Raw genomic sequence first — 20,636 nt, 5'->3', positions numbered from 1 at the left:
CCGTGGGAGGTGGGTCCGAGACCAGAGCTGGGTTATACATTGTTTCATAAATGGCTCTGTACAAATATATTATTCAAATATATTCTGCAAACTATATTTCCTCCATTGTTTTGCAAAATCTGTTATCCTGCAGTTATGCAGTAAGGGATGGAGTAGTGAACAGAAAAGGGCTGTGATCCCTATAGCTAAACATCCTTCCCAGCTGTCCCTGCCTTATTGCCCAGCCTTTCCTAGGTAGGTGACAAGGGTCAACATTCCCTTCCTGCACCAAAGTGCATATTATAGAGCAGGAGGAGCTGAGCAGATTGTACATAGTGTCCTATCTGCAGGCAGCATATTATAGAGCAGGAGGAGCTGAGCAGATTGTACATAGTGTCCTATCTGCAGGCAGCATGTTATAGAGAAGGAGGAGCTGAGCAGATTGTACATAGTGTCCTATCTGCAAGCAGCATGTTATAGAGCAGAAGCAGCTGAGCAGATTGTGCATAGTGTCCTATCTGCAGGCCGCATGTTATAGAGCAGGAGGAAATGAGCAGATTGTACATAGTGTCCTATCTGGAGGCCGCATGTTATAGAGCAGGAGGAGCTGAGCAGATTGTACATAGTGTCCTATCTGCAGGCAGCATGTAATAGAGCAGGAGGAGCTGAGCAGATTGTACATAGTGTCCTATCTGCAGGCAGCATGCTATAGAGCAGGAACAGCTGAGCAGATTGTACATAGTGTCCTTTCTGCAGGCAGCATGTTATAGAGCAGGAGGAGCTGAGCTGATTGTACATAGTTTCCTATCTGCAGGCAACATGTTATAGAGCAGGGGGGCTGGGCAGATAGGACACTATGTACAATCTGTAGGCAGCATGTTATAGAGCAGGATGAGCTGAGTAGATTGTACATAGTTTCCTATCTGCAGGCAGCATGTTATAAAGCAGGAGGAGCTGAGCAGATTATACATAGTGTCCTATCTGCAGGCAGCATGTTATAGAGCAGGAGGAGCTGAGCAGATTGTACATAGTGTCCTATCTGCAGGCAGCATGCTATAGAGCAGGAGCAGCTGAGCAGATTGTACATAGTGTCCTTTCTGCAGGCAGCATGTTATAGAGCAGGAGGAGCTGAGCTGATTGTACATAGTTTCCTATCTGCAGGCAGCATGTTATAGAGCAGGGGGGCTGGGCAGATAGGACACTTTGTACAATCTGCAGGCAGCATGTTATAGAGCAGGATGAGCTGAGTAGATTGTACATAGTGTCCTATCTGCAGGCAGCATGTTATAGAGCAGGAGGAGCTGAGCAGATTGTACATAGCGTCTTATCTGCAGGTAGCATGTTATAGAGCAGGAGGAGCTGAGCAGATTGTACATAGCGTCTTATCTGCAGGCAGCATGTTATAGAGCAGGAGGGGCTGAGCAGATTGTACATAGTTTCCTATCTGCAGGCAGCATGTTATAGAGCAGGAGGAGCTGAGCAGATTGTACATAGTGTCCTATCTGCAGGCAGCATGTTATAGAGCAGGAGGAGCTGAGCAGATTGTACATAGTGTCCTATCTGCAGGCAGCATTCTTTTTCTAAAGAAATTATAATATTTTACCCCTCCCTCTTATGGTTTCTAAACTGGTAGAGTAATGTTTGCTATTTCTCTAGTATTTGGACCTTCTTTGAGTTGGATCTGCTTGGAGCTGCTATCATTGTGTAGAGCATACATAGAGCTGTATATGTGATGTGGATAAGGTCTGTCCTGCTGTCAGGCTCATTACACGACTGTTTTATATGCGCAGCAAATTCTCTACATGAAACCCAGAATGTGAAGTCCGTGTTGTTCCGCTCAGCGCTGTGCGTTTCTATTTTTATTTCTGCATTTGTAATAAGCCACACGTCGTCCTATATCTGAGGCCGATACGACTCCCACCGCCGCCTTACAGGCCGAGAAATATGAGGCTCCTGCATTTCTTCATTCTGACTATTTGTATTGTAAGACGGGAAATCACACAGATTTTATCTGGAATAGATCCACATACGGACTAAAACGCAATTATAACGGACACAGATCCCGAATGATTCATTCTTCTGTCCATATTCTCATCTCTGTCAAATTATTCTTGGAAATGTCCAGATTTATTTTATTCTTTGTGTTGATGATTGGCACCAACATAATCCTGCAGTACAGAAGACATGATACACCCGGCCCTGTGCCCATCATGATCACTTCCCTCTCTCACATCTCACCAATATGATAGAAACCCAAATAACCTGGAACTAGGGATGAGCCGTCCCGAACCTGATCGGGACCCCGACCACAGCCAGAAGTCCGGGTTTGGTGTTAGGGCTCCCTCTGCTGGTAACACTCTTGATTGGTGCTGGCACCAATAGCAGGTGTTAATCATTTAAAGGGGATTTCCCATGAAACAAGTTTGGCCCGATCTACAGAGAACGGGCATCCGATGTAACCTCATTGCTCCCTGAGATGAGTAGAGTAGCCAGTCGTGCATGACCAGCTGCTCCGCTCATCTCAGGGAGCCTTAGGGGCCCGACAGGGGGACATCAGACCCCCCATTCTGGTGAGCTGTGACAGTCTCATTATTGAGACCCCCACCATTCAGCAAGTTAGGCCCTATCCTGTGGAACATCACCCTGGCAAAGCCGATGAGGTAACGGGGAGTGATGATCCTAGGGAAAGCTTTACTCTCTTAGTGACCCCCAGGAGCCCTTCTGCTAATTAGCATAATTATAAAGGTTGATTTTAGAAGGAAATATAAGAAGATGACCACAGTCACGGTGCCTGGATCTAAGTGTCATATTGGATTTTGATAGATTGTAGATTTCCTACCTCGGCATCACATAATGATTTCTACTTTATTAGTTTATTACAATCACCTAAACTTCATCTCCAGAAGGTCTATAAGAACAGTGTAAATCCTGTCAGTGACGTCATTATATCATCACTTTCCTGGATTTTCAGGAGTAGTAACATTTTCTATATAACACATAGAAATAGGATTTGCTGGTTTTGTGTCCTAAAGTGTTTTTAGTATTAGCTGAATGTCCTATATTTTTATGTTTTATATTTTATGTTCAAAATTTGGGGATCTCATGTCATCTATTCAGTTCGGTATTTAGATTGTGGTTGAAACCAAGACCCCAAAATTGAGATAGAGTGAGTCAGAAAGGAAAGAAAGATAAATGACCTACAATATACTGTACACATAGCTTACATGTCCTCGCTGACAGAGCGGAGCAATTCTTATATAAATTCTGCTGCTTTACATCCTTTGGCTGCATTCACACTGACATATGCACGGCTACGGCCAGGCGCGATGGAGAGGAGGAGGGCTGATCCTTCCCCTCTCCATAGAGATGCACAGCTTAGGGCCGTACACACGGGGAAAGATAGGACATGTCCTATCTTTTCCCCATGTACAGAGCGGCACGTGTGCAGCACAATATTGCTCCGTGCGACCATTGTTGTCTATGGGGGACGTATGTATGGCCACAAGCTTGCACATACGTCCCCCATGCGGTCGTGTGAATGCGGCCTTTGTGTAGTAGTATCACTAGTAGATGTGTAGACTACTACCTTATATACACACTGGAATATGAGAATGAGTGCATGGGCCCTTAGATTATATAAAATTCATGTCTTAGGAACCGTACCTTATTCTAATAAAAGGAACAGTGAGTTTTATGACACCTCCATTATCTAGGGTAACCCTGACTTAAAGCTACACCCCCTTTAACACCAGCCAGGACCTGTAATATACAGTGCACTAGGGGGGAATTATTTTTTAACTATGCGGCTCCTCTCTTCTTGCTTTGGCTTGACAAGCATGGAAGAGGCCCAAGACCGGGAGAGAGCTACCGAGATATCCATCAGCCAACCAATCCTAGGAATAACATCTGCCCCCCACATATCATTAGGCCCCGTTGGGGTATGTTTCATATATCAACCTGAAGTTTCCATGTAAGTATAAAAAAGTGTGGATAAGGTGTCTGGATAAGGTGTCTGGAGGCGTCTGAGATGGCGATAAAGGGGGAAGGGGCAGTAAAAGGCTATGAGAGTGTATAGTGTATACTATTAGTGTACAGTCCTGCATGGAGCCTTATAAGCTGTTTTTCCATTTACTTTTATGTATTATGTTTCTGTTAGAGTAGCTCAATAGTCCAATGCCATATGGTTCCGCATTTGAGGACTTGCAGATACACATTTGTTTGGTTCTTTTACAGTTTATTTTAAATTTCATAGAAAAAACTTTGAAAGAAAAAGAGAAGTCATGTGACTCCATCCATCGTTCTGTTACCTGCTCAGACACGGCTGGTGAGACAGTGAAGGGGACACATCACCAGTTCAGCACTGCAGTCCTTCCATTCTTCAGAGTCTTAGTGGTCCAAATGATTGGAACCATACCGAACATGAACAAGGCGTTACTGATCTCTTCATCTGATGTAATCTGCTGACCTGAACTGTCTAATCCTCCTTGTTAAAGGAAATTGTAAAAACAATTGTAAAAGCAAAATAACAGATATCCTGCTCCTTCAGCTCCAATTGTGTACACTTTCAGTCGGACCGGAAGTGCTTGGTTTTTTGGATCCATGTGACCAATTAGTGGCTGCATGACGTGTGGATATGGCATGGACCCCCTCTTTATCTTAAGAAAAACTTAGACAAGAGAGAACACGATGTCTGGAAAAACTACACAACACATAACTTAATGGGTGAAATGGCCACAGCTTTATTTAAATCACTGGAATAAAACAAACAGAGGAGGAGTCAGGTGACATGCTAGGGGTGGAATTCACCAAATACCCCAATCCACCGCTGCCTGACATATAGCACCCGGCCAGACAGCAATAAAGGGGGGCGGCACGCTCTGGCTGCCATTCTAGCAGATCCAATACACTTTAAGGGCACCAATGACCCTAGTGAAGATCATCCCTTGTGTGCTTCACCAACGTGCCCGCCCCTGGCTGCTTTTACCATTACCAGAGCCTTGAGGCGGCCACTTCCAAAGCTCAGGCTGGTCTCCACCAGGAGGTTTTACATCCTCTATAAGTTAAATTAGTCCACCAATAACTTGCCTGCACCTTCCACCTGACTCCTCCACCGCAAAATCAAAGCTCCGACAGATAAGAAAAATGCCAAACTTTATGGCCTGATACTGACTCCCATTCTATTTCCTTCATACATATATATGTATATATTTCTTTTTTTCAAATATTTTTCAATTTACATATTTTTTGTTTAATTATATATTTCCTCTCGTAACCAAAGCCATGAACATATCATTAATAAATTTTAATGTCCAGGCAGAAAATGTAAATATGGGCAGCCTCTGACTCACAAAGAGTCATCCCATAGCGCTCAGGAGAGGAAAAACCCCCTGTGGAGGAAACCTCTAGGGAACCATGGCTGAAGGATTGCCCTTCCCCTGGGCTTAGGAGGAAAGCCCAACCTCATCTCATCAACAGTCAATTTTTTTTTTTTTTTTTTTTACATGGTACGAGATAAACAGTAATGATAAACAGAGTCAGAGTACAACAAATAACAGTTACAAACAGTTGCATCGCATTATACATGTAATAGTTAAAATAACCAGTTGTAGAATAGTGATAAAAACAGGGCGGGTGGGAGGGACATGTTTCTTTCTGTTCTTCTAGGGAGAGAAAGAGAGAAAGAGATACAGGACAGGGAGTGACATCTCCTCCTGAGCCCCTCCCCTCTTACATCACTAGACTATCCCACCCACTCTGTTCTTACATCACTACACTATCCCACCCACTCTGTTCTTACATCACTACACTATCCCACCTACTCTGTTCTTACATCACTACACTATCCCACCCACTCTGTTCTTACATCACTACACTATCCCACCCACTCTGTTCTTACATCACTACACTATCCCACCCACTCTGTTCTTACATCACTGCACTATCCCACCTACTCTGTTCTTACATCACTACACTATCCCACCCACTCTGTTCTTACATCACTACACTATCCCACCCACTCTGTTCTTACATCACTACACTATCCCACCCACTCTGTTCTTACATCACTACACTATCCCACCTACTCTGTTCTTACATCACTACACTATCCCACCCAGGGGTGCACCTAGCCTTTCTGCTGCCTGAGGCGAGCTATAAAAAGACGCCCCCCCCCCGACTCCATATATGTAATATATCAAGGAGTGTCAGGACCAGATGCTATCATATTGGTTTAATGTGAAAATAAAGCAATGCAAAATACATAGAACATCCTACCGCGTATTACAGAATAAACACAGCGAGCTACTACAAAGCACAAATACATACAACAATCCGCCATATAATATAAAATACAGCGTACCGCCACATACCATATAATACATACAGCGTGCTGCCATATAATATAAAATCAATACAGCGTACCGCCACATACCATATAATACATACAGCGTGCCGCCATACACCATATAATACATACAACGTGCCGCCATATACCATATAATACATACAGCGTGCCCCCATATACCATATAATACATACAGCGTGCCCCCATATACCATATAATACATACAGCGTGCCACCATATACCATATAATACATACAGCGTGCCCCCATATACCATATAATACATACAGCGTGCCCCCATATACCATATAATACATACAGCGTGCCCCCATATACCATATAATACATACAGCGTGCCCCCATATACCATATAATACATACAGCGTGCCGCCATATACCATATAATACATACAGCGTGCCCCCATATACCATATAATACATACAGCGTGACGCCATATACCATATAATACATACACCGTGCTGCCATATACCATACAATACATACAGCGTGCCGCCATATACCATATAATACATACATATATATATACCATATAATACATACAGCGTGCCGCCATATACCATATAATACATACAGCGTGCCGCCATATACCATATAATACATACAGCGTGCTGCCATATACCATATAATACATACAGCGTGCCGCCATATACCATATAATACATACAGCGTGCCGCCATATACCATATAATACATACAGCGTGCCTCCATATACCATATAATACATACAGCGTGCCGCCATATACCATATAATACATACAGCGTGCTGCCATATACCATATAATACATACAGAGTGCCTCCATATACCATATAATACATACAGCGTGCCGCCATATACCATATAATACATACAGGGTGCCGCCATATACCATATGAGTATACATACAGCAAATACACATATATAAACAGTATATACAGCAAATATACACACACATACATTTACAGAATATACATATATACAAACACACATCTATACAGACATTCATACAGACATATATATATATATATACATACATACTTACATATACAAACATACATAGAAGTTATCTTACCTTTTTTCTTCTTTCATCATCAGCCTTGTCCTCCAGGTGGGGGGGGGGGGGGGTTACCGGGGAGGTCCGGAGAGGGGGGGTGGTGAATCGGAGCCTGGGGGGAACCAGCGTGGACTTAGTGCTGGAGCAGGTACCTGTGCCGGTAGGTGGATGTGCCGGCGGGCATTTGGAGGGCGGGGGACTTTGGGCTGGGGTAGGTACCTGTGCTGGCGGGCGGGGGAAAGTGCCGGCGGGCAGGTGTATGTGATGGACGGGCCGCCAGGGGAAGTGCCGGCATGCGGGGAGATGTGATGGGCGGGCCACAGGACGATGTGCGCGCGGGTGGACGTGTTGGGGGCGGGCCGCCGGGGTAGGTATCGGGATGCGGGGAGATGTGATGGGCGGGCCGCGGGGCGATGTGTTGGGGGCGGGCCGCGAAGGGGAAGTGCCGGCATGCGGCAAGATGTGATGGGCGGGCCGCAGGGGGAACTGCCGGCATGCTGGTGGATCTGATGGGCGGGCCGCGGGGCGATGTGCGGGCAGGTGGATTTGATGGGCGGGGAAGCGTGCCGGCCAGCAGGCGGGTTGTTGCGATGGGCAGATCCATGTGGCGGCCAGAAGACATGCCGGCAGACAGGAGCCCGACGCCGCCCCCTCATCTAGCAGGAGGCGCGCCGCCTGAGGCGAGAATCTCAACTCGCCTCATGGCAGGTGCGCCCCTGATCCCACCCACTCTGTTCTTACATCACTACACTATCCCACCCACTCTGTTCTTACATCACTACACTATCCCACCCACTCTGTTCTTACATCACTACACTATCCCACCCACTCTGTTCTTACATCACTACACTATACCCCACCTACTCTGTTCTTACATCACTACACTATCCCACCTACTCTGTTCTTACATCACTACACTATCCCACCCACTCTGTTCTTACATCACTACACTATCCCACCCACTCTGTTCTTACATCACTACACTATCCCACCCACTCTGTTCTTACATCACTACACTATCCCACCCACTCTGTTCTTACATCACTACACTATCCCACCCACTCTGTTCTTACATCACTACACTATCCCACCCACTCTGTTCTTACATCACTATACTATCCCACCCACTCTGTTCTTACATCACTACACTATCCCACCCACTCTGTTCTTACATCACTACACTATCCCACCCACTCTGTTCTCTTACATCACTGCACTATCCCACCCACTCTGTTCTTACACCACTGCACTATCCCACCCACTCTGTTCTTACATCACTACACTATCCCACCCACTCTGTTCTTACATCACTGCACTATCCCACCCACTCTGTTCTTACATCACTACACTATCCCACCTACTCTGTTCTTACATCACTGCACTATACACCACCTACTCTGTTCTTACATCACTGCACTATCCCACCCACTCTGTTCTTACATCACTACACTATCCCACCCACTCTGTTCTTACATCACTACACTATCCCACCCACTCTGTTCTTACATCACTACACTATCCCACCCACTCTGTTCTCTTACATCACTACACTATCCCACCTACTCTGTTCTTACATCACTACACTATCCCACCCACTCTGTTCTTACATCACTACACTATCCCACCCACTCTGTTCTTACATCACTACACTATCCCACCCACTCTGTTCTTACATCACTACACTATCCCACCCACTCTGTTCTTACATCACTACACTATCCCACCCACTCTGTTCTTACATCACTACACTATCCCACCCACTCTGTTCTTACATCACTACACTATCCCACCCACTCTGTTCTTACATCACTACACTATCCCACCCACTCTGTTCTTACATCACTACACTATACCCCACCCACTCTGTTCTTACATCACTACACTATCCCACCCACTCTGTTTTTACATCACTACACTATCCCACCCACTCTGTTCTTACATCACTGCACTATCCCACCCACTCTGTTCTTACATCACTACACTATCCCACCCACTCTGTTCTTACATCACTACACTATACCCCACCCACTCTGTTCTTACATCACTACACTATCCCACCCACTCTGTTCTTACATCACTACACTATCCCACCCACTCTGTTCTTACATTATTACACTATCCCACCCACTCTGTTCTTACATCACTATACTATCCCACCCACTCTGTTCTTACATCACTGCACTATCCCACCCACTCTGTTCTTACATCACTATACTATCCCACCCACTCTGTTCTTACATTATTACACTATACCCCACCCACTCTGTTCTTACATCACTACACTATCCCACCCACTCTGTTCTTACATCACTACACTATCCCACCCACTCTGTTCTTACATCACTACACTATACCCCACCCACTCTGTTCTTACATTATTACACTATCCCACCCACTCTGTTCTTACATCACTACACTATCCCACCTACTCTGTTCTTACATCACTACACTATCCCACCCACTCTGTTCTTACATCACTACACTATACCCCACCCACTCTGTTCTTACATCACTACACTATCCCACCCACTCTGTTCTTACATCACTACACTATACACCACCCACTCTGTTCTTACATCAGTACACTATCCCACCCACTCTGTTCTTACATCACTACACTATCCCACCCACTCTGTTCTTACATCACTACACTATCCCACCCACTCTGTTCTTACATCACTACACTATCCCACCCACTCTGTTCTTACATCACTACACTATCCCACCCACTCTGTTCTTACATCAGTACACTATCCCACCCACTCTGTTCTTACATCACTACACTATCCCACCCACTCTGTTCTTACATCACTACACTATCCCACCCACTCTGTTCTTACATCACTACACTATACCCCACCCACTCTGTTCTTACATCACTACACTATCCCACCCACTCTGTTTTTACATCACTACACTATCCCACCCACTCTGTTCTTACATCACTGCACTATCCCACCCACTCTGTTCTTACATCACTACACTATCCCACCCACTCTGTTCTTACATCACTACACTATACCCCACCCACTCTGTTCTTACATCACTACACTATCCCACCCACTCTGTTCTTACATCACTACACTATCCCACCCACTCTGTTCTTACATTATTACACTATCCCACCCACTCTGTTCTTACATCACTATACTATCCCACCCACTCTGTTCTTACATCACTACACTATCCCACCCACTCTGTTCTTACATCACTGCACTATCCCACCCACTCTGTTCTTACATCACTATACTATCCCACCCACTCTGTTCTTACATCACTGCACTATCCCACCCACTCTGTTCTTACATCACTACACTATCCCACCCACTCTGTTCTTACATCACTACACTATCCCACCCACTCTGTTCTTACATCACTGCACTATCCCACCCACTCTGTTCTTACATCACTACACTATCCCACCCACTCTGTTCTTACATCACTACACTATCCCACCCACTCTGTTTTTACATCACTACACTATACCCCACCCACTCTGTTCTTACATTATTACACTATCCCACCCACTCTGTTCTTACATCACTACACTATACCCCACCCACTCTGTTCTTACATTATTACACTATCCCACCCACTCTGTTCTTACATCACTACACTATACACCACCCACTCTGTTCTTACATCAGTACACTATCCCACCCACTCTGTTCTTACATCACTACACTATCCCACCCACTCTGTTCTTACATCACTACACTATCCCACCCACTCTGTTCTTACATCACTACACTATCCCACCCACTCTGTTCTTACATCACTACACTATCCCACCCACTCTGTTCTTACATCACTACACTATCCCACCCACTCTGTTCTTACATCACTACACTATACACCACCTACTCTATTCTTACATCACTACACTATCCCACCCACTCTGTTTTTACATCACTACACTATCCCACCCACTCTGTTCTTACATCACTGCACTATCCCACCCACTCTGTTCTTACATCACTACACTATCCCACCCACTCTGTTCTTACATCACTACACTATACCCCACCCACTCTGTTCTTACATCACTACACTATCCCACCCACTCTGTTCTTACATCACTACACTATCCCACCCACTCTGTTCTTACATCACTACACTATACCCCACCCACTCTGTTCTTACATCACTACACTATCCCACCCACTCTGTTCTTACATCACTGCACTATCCCACCCACTCTGTTCTTACATCACTATACTATCCCACCCACTCTGTTCTTACATTATTACACTATACCCCACCCACTCTGTTCTTACATCACTACACTATCCCACCCACTCTGTTCTTACATCACTACACTATCCCACCCACTCTGTTCTTACATCACTACACTATACCCCACCCACTCTGTTCTTACATTATTACACTATCCCACCCACTCTGTTCTTACATCACTACACTATCCCACCTACTCTGTTCTTACATCACTACACTATCCCACCCACTCTGTTCTTACATCACTACACTATACCCCACCCACTCTGTTCTTACATCACTACACTATCCCACCCACTCTGTTCTTACATCACTACACTATACACCACCCACTCTGTTCTTACATCAGTACACTATTCCACCCACTCTGTTCTTACATCACTACACTATCCCACCCACTCTGTTCTTACATCACTACACTATCCCACCCACTCTGTTCTTACATCACTACACTATCCCACCCACTCTGTTCTTACATCACTACACTATCCCACCCACTCTGTTCTTACATCAGTACACTATCCCACCCACTCTGTTCTTACATCACTACACTATCCCACCCACTCTGTTCTTACATCACTACACTATCCCACCCACTCTGTTCTTACATCACTACACTATCCCACCCACTCTGTTCTTACATTATTACACTATCCCACCCACTCTGTTCTTACATCACTATACTATCCCACCCACTCTGTTCTTACATCACTACACTATCCCACCCACTCTGTTCTTACATCACTGCACTATCCCACCCACTCTGTTCTTACATCACTATACTATCCCACCCACTCTGTTCTTACATTATTACACTATACCCCACCCACTCTGTTCTTACATCACTACACTATCCCACCCACTCTGTTCTTACATCACTACACTATCCCACCCACTCTGTTTTTACATCACTACACTATACCCCACCCACTCTGTTCTTACATTATTACACTATCCCACCCACTCTGTTCTTACATCACTACACTATCCCACCCACTCTCTTCTTACATCACTACACTATACCCCACCCACTCTGTTCTTACATTATTACACTATCCCACCCACTCTGTTCTTACATCACTACACTATCCCACCCACTCTGTTCTTACATCACTACACTATACCCCACCCACTCTGTTCTTACATCACTACACTATCCCACCCACTCTGTTCTTACATCACTACACTATCCCACCCACTCTGTTCTTACATTATTACACTATCCCACCCACTCTGTTCTTACATCACTATACTATCCCACCCACTCTGTTCTTACATCACTACACTATCCCACCCACTCTGTTCTTACATCACTGCACTATCCCACCCACTCTGTTCTTACATCACTATACTATCCCACCCACTCTGTTCTTACATTATTACACTATACCCCACCCACTCTGTTCTTACATCACTACACTATCCCACCCACTCTGTTCTTACATCACTACACTATCCCACCCACTCTGTTTTTACATCACTACACTATACCCCACCCACTCTGTTCTTACATTATTACACTATCCCACCCACTCTGTTCTTACATCACTACACTATCCCACCCACTCTCTTCTTACATCACTACACTATACCCCACCCACTCTGTTCTTACATTATTACACTATCCCACCCACTCTGTTCTTACATCACTACACTATCCCACCCACTCTGTTCTTACATCACTACACTATACCCCACCCACTCTGTTCTTACATCAGTACACTATCCCACCCACTCTGTTCTTACATCACTATACTATACACCACCCACTCTGTTCTTACATCAGTACACTATCCCACCCACTCTGTTCTTACATCACTACACTATCCCACCCACTCTGTTCTTACATCACTACACTATCCCACCCACTCTGTTCTTACATTACTACACTATCCCACCCAGGGCAGCCATCAGGAAATTCGGGGCCCCATACAGCAAAAGTGTCTGGGCCCCAACACACCCCAAAACCGAACAAGCCTCCTGCCCCCCGCAGTGACCTTTCACAAACAGGGTTTGAGGCCTGTTGCTACGACAAGGCACACTCTTCTGGTAGATTGCCAATAGGAGTCATACTTTTGGTCAAGTATATTTATTATAGTGCAAATATGGCATCAAAAACTAAAGCATGGTGAACAGTAAACATATAAAAGTGTTTAACAGACAACATATAACAAATATAACATTATAAAGTGCAATTGCTAGGGCCGCCACTATCTTTTAATGTTTTAATAAAGAATTGTGTTAATTACCAGTGGGGGTGCTCCAGTGCACCTAAGGGCTCTTTACGTCACCCTGCCACCAGTCCTGAGGTAATCTGAAGTCCTGGTACCTGTGCCTGCTCAGCAACCTCTGTGAATCACTGCATAAGGGTCAGGACTTCATATTTCCTCAGAACCAATGGGAAGGAAAAGAAGGAGCGTTCATTGCATGCCCCAAGGAAACCTAAAGTCCCTGCACCTGCACACTGATTCACAGAGGCTGCTGAGCAGGCACAGGTATCGGGATTTCGGATCACCGCAGTCCGCAGGACTGGCCGCTGGGTGACATAAGGAGCCCTTAGGTGCACTGGAGCACTCCCACTGCTCCTAAGCTGGTAATTAACATAATTCTTTATAAAAGCATTAAAGGATAACCATAGAGGCCATTTTGATGGAACTTACAGTGCTGAAGTCAGGGTCATCAGGTGCATAGCATGATACCTTCAGGTACTATGCTGTGCACCTGGTGCTCGATTCCCTTTAAACAAGGGATATATATAAAGACAAAATACTCATGTACCACACTATAAAAATAACTTTATTAGATGCATGCATCTATAAGTGTGTAGTCACAAGAATGCCAATAAATAAGCATCAGCATTCAATGGATAAAGTAAATGCAACAATGTTTATAAATATATGTAAACTTCACCATAGGTGTAAACAAAAAATTAAACCAACTCAAATCACTTTGAGCCTCTATTGCAACAAACAGTTGGTTCCAGCAGCTCCAAAAAAGTGTACAGTTGGTGCAACATGGTCCTTGTGCTGACTGCATCACAAGGACTGCACTTCTCACATCATAACCCATATATGATGCAGGGAGCTCTGAGCACTTGGAGCTGCAGTGAACTGTAATGACATCGTTTGTCTTTACAGTGCACTGCCACTCCAAGCACTGTGGAATTCCTTGCATTATAACTGGCTTAGGGTGCAGTCCTTGTGACGCGGTCAGCAAGGACCATGTTCTACAAACTATACTCTGGCCTGAAGCCACATCAGCTAGATCTTGGCAAAGTAACCGCAAATTCAGATTCACGGAGCAATCAGTCTTCTTACTTTCAGATTTGCAAAATCTTTTATCAAATTCCGCTACCTGTTCAGAAAATGCTGAAAACTTTACTAACAATTAACATCCCTACAGACAGCTCCCTGACACTGTGTGACTGACTACAGGTTCTGGGAGTCATTAGTGGCATCTAGTACCTTATAGATGACAATCTCTTCCATCAGGAGGACTTTATTCCGGGTTCTCCAATCCATGACGTATCACTGCTGAATTCACAGCTGTATATCTTCAGCTCCGTGCAGCATCTCCACCCGGCGTCCCTAAAAATACCACAGTCACTTACAGTATAAAGTCTCCTGGATAACAACACTGCGCTCCTAAATAACCCTCACAACACAAGTGACCGCACGCTACCCCACATAGAACACATCCCCTCATTATTGATATGCTGCCCCCCCCCACAATGATTTATTTGATATGCTGCCCCCCACAAGGAATGAAATGATATGCTGCCCCCCCACAATGAATAAAATGATATGCCGCCCCCTCCCCCACAAGGAATGAAATGATATGCCGCCCCCCACAATAAATTAAATGATATGCCGCCCCCCACAATGAATTAATTGATATGCCGTCCCCCCCACAATGGATTAAATGATATGCTGCCCCCCCACAATGGAATAAATGATATGCTGCCCCCCCACAATGGAATAAATATGCTGCCCCCCACAATGAATTAAATGATATGCCGCCCCCCCCCACAATGGATTAAATAATATGCTGCCCCCCCCCACAATGGATTAAATAATATGCTGCCCCCCACAATGGATTAAATAATATGCTGCCCCCCCACAATGGAATAAATGATATGCCGCCCCCCCCCCCCCACAATGGATTAAATAATATGCTGCCCCCCCCCACAATGGATTAAATAATATGCTGCCCCCCCCCACAATGAATTAAATGATATGCTGCCCCCCACAATGAATTAAATGATATGCTGCCCCCCCCCACAATGAATTAAATGATATGCTGCCCCCCCCACAATGAATTAAATGATATGCTGCCCCCCCCCCCCACAATGGATTAAATGATATGCTGGAATAAATATGCTGCCCCCCACAATGAATTAAATGATATGCCGCCCCCCCACAATGGATTAAATAATATGCTGCCCCCCCCCCACAATGGATTAAATAATATGCTGCCCCCCACAATGGATTAAATGATGTGCTGCCCCCCCACAATGGAATAAATGATATGCCGCCCCCCCCCCCCCCCACAATGGATTAAATAATATGCTGCCCCCCCCCCACAATGGATTAAATAATATGCTGCCCCCCCCCACAATGAATTAAATGATATGCTGCCCCCCACAATGAATTAAATGATATGCTGCCCCCCCCACAATGAATTAAATGATATGCTGCCCCCCACAATGGATTAAATGATATGCTGCCCCCCCACAATGAATTAAATGATATGCTGCCCCCCCACAATGAATTAAATGATATGCTGCCCCCCCACAATGAATTAAATGATATGCTGCCCCCCACAATGGATTAAATGATATGCTGCCCCCCCCCCCCCACAATGGATTAAATGATATGCTGCCCCCCCCCACAATGGATTAAATGATATGCTGCCCCCCCCCCACAATGGAATAAATGATATGCTGCCCCCCCCCCCCCACAATAGAATAAATTATATGCTGCCCCCCCCCCAATGGAATAAAATGATGTGCTGCCCCCCCACAATGGAATAAATGATGTGCTGCCCCCCCACAAGGAATTAAATGATGTGCTGCCCCTCCACACTGAATTATTTAATATGCTGCCTCCTCCCCCACCATGAATTATATAATGTTCTGCCCCCATATTTTAATAAGCCCCCACCATGTTTTTACTGCTATTTGATTTAAAAAAAAAAAAAAACTCGTACTCACCTCAGGCTCCCACATCTTCTTTCTTCAGCCCGCGGCCAGGCAGGAAAGGGTGCGTGATGACGTCATCGCGCGGCCGCGCATCCTAATTCATGGAGCGATGTGGCCGGAAGACAACCCCGGCGCACATCGCTCCAGTAATAGTGCTCGAGCGGCCGTTTCCGGCCGCATCGAGCACTATACAGTGACGGGCAGGAGCTTCCGGTCCGGACGGACGGAGGTCCCTGCCCGTCTACCGTGGAGAGTGTCGGGGCCTGCCGGGGCCCCAGCAGGAGCATGAATATCGGCGCTATTGGAGCGCCAGGCCGGGGGCCCCCAACCAATAAATCCGGATCCGGGGGCCCGGCGCTAGCGCTCCAATAGCGCCAATGATGATCCGGCTCTGCTCATGGCAGATGCGGCCCTGCGGGCCCCCCCCTAGTGTCTTAGAGTCCGGGCCCCATAGGGCAGTACCAGTTGTACTGCCCTATCGGCGGCCCTGATCCCACCCACTCTGTTCTTACATCACTACACTATCCCACCCACTCTGTTCTTACATCACTACACTATCCCACCCACTCTGTTCTTACATCACTACACTATCCCACCCACTCTGTTCTTACATCACTACACTATCCCACCCACTCTGTTCTTACATCACTACACTATCCCACCCACTCTGTTCTTACATCACTACACTATCCCACCCACTCTGTTCTTACATCACTACACTATCCCACCCACTCTGTTCTTACATCACTACACTATCCCACATACTCTGTTCTTACATCACTACACTATCCCACCCACTCTGTTCTTACATCACTACACTATCCCACCTACTCTGTTCTTACATCACTACACTATCCCACCCACTCTGTTCTTACATCACTGCACTATCCCACCTACTCTGTTCTTACATCACTACAATATCCCACCCACTCTGTTCTTACATCACTGCACTATCCCACCCACTCTGTTCTTACATCACTACACTATCCCACCCACTCTGTTCTTACATCACTACACTATCCCACCCACTATGTTCTTACATCACTACACTATCCCACCCACTCTGTTCTTACATCACTGCACTATCCCACCTACTCTGTTCTTACATCACTACACTATCCCACCCACTCTGTTCTCTTACATCACTACACTATACACCACCCACTCTGTTCTTACATCACTACACTATACCCCACCCACTCTGTTCTTACATTATTACACTATCCCACCCACTCTGTTCTTACATTACTACACTATACACCACCCACTCTGTTCTTACATCAGTACACTATCCCACCCACTCTGTTCTTACATCACTACACTATCCCACCCACTCTGTTCTTACATCACTACACTATCCCACCCACTCTGTTCTTACATCACTACACTATCCCACCCACTCTGTTCTTACATCACTACACTATCCCACCCACTCTGTTCTTACATCACTACACTATCCCACCCACTCTGTTCTTACATCACTACACTATCCCACCCACTCTGTTCTTACATCACTACACTATCCCACCCACTCTGTTCTTACATCACTACACTATCCCACCCACTCTGTTCTTACATCACTACACTATCCCACCCACTCTGTTCTTACATCACTACACTATCCCACCTACTCTGTTCTTACATCACTACACTATCCCACCCACTCTGTTCTTACATCACTGCACTATCCCACCTACTCTGTTCTTACATCACTACACTATCCCACCCACTCTGTTCTTACACCACTGCACTATCCCACCCACTCTGTTCTTACATCACTACACTATCCCACCCACTCTGTTCTTACATTACTGCACTATCCCACCCACTCTGTTCTTACATCACTACACTATCCCACCCACTCTGTTCTTACATCACTGCACTATCCCACCTACTCTGTTCTTACATCACTACACTATCCCACCCACTCTGTTCTCTTACATCACTACACTATACACCACCCACTCTGTTCTTACATCACTACACTATCCCACCCACTCTGTTCTTACATTATTACACTATCCCACCCACTCTGTTCTTACATCACTACACTATCCCACCCACTCTGTTCTTACATCACTACACTATCCCACCCACTCTGTTCTTACATCACTACACTATCCCACCCACTCTGTTCTTACATCACTACACTATACCCCACCCACTCTGTTCTTACATCACTACACTATCCCACCCACTCTGTTCTTACATCACTGCACTATCCCACCCACTCTGTTCTTACATCACTACACTATCCCACCCACTCTGTTCTTACATCACTGCACTATCCCACCCACTCTGTTCTTACATCACTACACTATCCCACCTACTCTGTTCTTACATCACTACACTATCCCACCCACTATGTTCTTAAATCACTACACTATCCCACCCACTCTGTTCTTACATCACTACACTATCCCACCCACTCTGTTCTTACATCACTACACTATCCCACCTACTCTGTTCTTACATCACTACACTATCCCACCCACTCTGTTCTTACATCACTACACTATACCACCCACTCTGTTCTCTTACATCACTACACTATCCCACCCACTCTGTTCTTACATCACTACACTATCCCACCCACTCTGTTCTTACATCACTACACTATCCCACCCACTCTGTTCTTACATCACTACACTATCCCACCCACTCTGTTCTTACATCACTACACTATCCCACCCACTCTGTTCTTACATCACTACACTATCCCACCCACTCTGTTCTTACATCACTACACTATCCCACCCACTCTGTTCTTACATCACTGCACTATCCCACCTACTCTGTTCTTACATCACTGCACTATCCCACCCACTCTGTTCTTACATCACTACACTATCCCACCCACTCTGTTCTTACATCACTACACTATCCCACCCACTCTGTTCTTACATCACTACACTATCCCACCCACTCTGTTCTTACATCACTGCACTATCCCACCTACTCTGTTCTCTTACATCACTACACTATACACCACCCACTCTGTTCTTACATCACTACACTATCCCACCCACTCTGTTCTTACATCACTACACTATCCCACCCACTCTGTTCTCTTACATCACTACACTATACACCACTCACTCTGTTCTTACATCACTACACTATCCCACCTACTCTGTTCTTACATCACTACACTATCCCACCCACTCTGTTCTTACATCACTACACTATCCCACCCACTCTGTTCTTACATTATTACACTATCCCACCCACTCTGTTCTTACATCACTACACTATACCCCACCCACTCTGTTCTTACATCACTACACTATCCCACCCACTCTGTTCTTACATTACTACACTATACACCACCCACTCTGTTCTTACATCACTACACTATCCCACCTACTCTGTTCTTACATCACTGCACTATCCCACCCACTCTGTTCTTACATCACTACACTATCCCACCTACTCTGTTCTTACATTATTACACTATCCCACCCACTCTGTTCTTACATCACTACACTATCCCACCCACTCTGTTCTTACATCACTATACTATCCCTCCCACTCTGTTCTTACATCACTGCACTATCCCACCCACTCTGTTCTTACATCACTACACTATCCCACCCACTCTGTTCTTACATCACTACACTATCCCACCCACTCTGTTCTTACATCACTGCACTATCCCACCCACTCTGTTCTTACATCACTACACTATCCCACCCACTCTGTTCTTACATCACTGCACTATCCCACCCACTCTGTTCTTACATCACTACACTATCCCACCTACTCTGTTCTTACATCACTACACTATCCCACCCACTCTGTTCTTACATCACTACACTATCCCAC

Source organism: Engystomops pustulosus, chromosome 6 (genome assembly GCF_040894005.1).
Source record: "Engystomops pustulosus chromosome 6, aEngPut4.maternal, whole genome shotgun sequence".
In the NCBI taxonomy this organism is placed as follows: domain Eukaryota; kingdom Metazoa; phylum Chordata; class Amphibia; order Anura; family Leptodactylidae; genus Engystomops; species Engystomops pustulosus.
Note: the sequence above shows the minus strand (reverse complement) of the source record.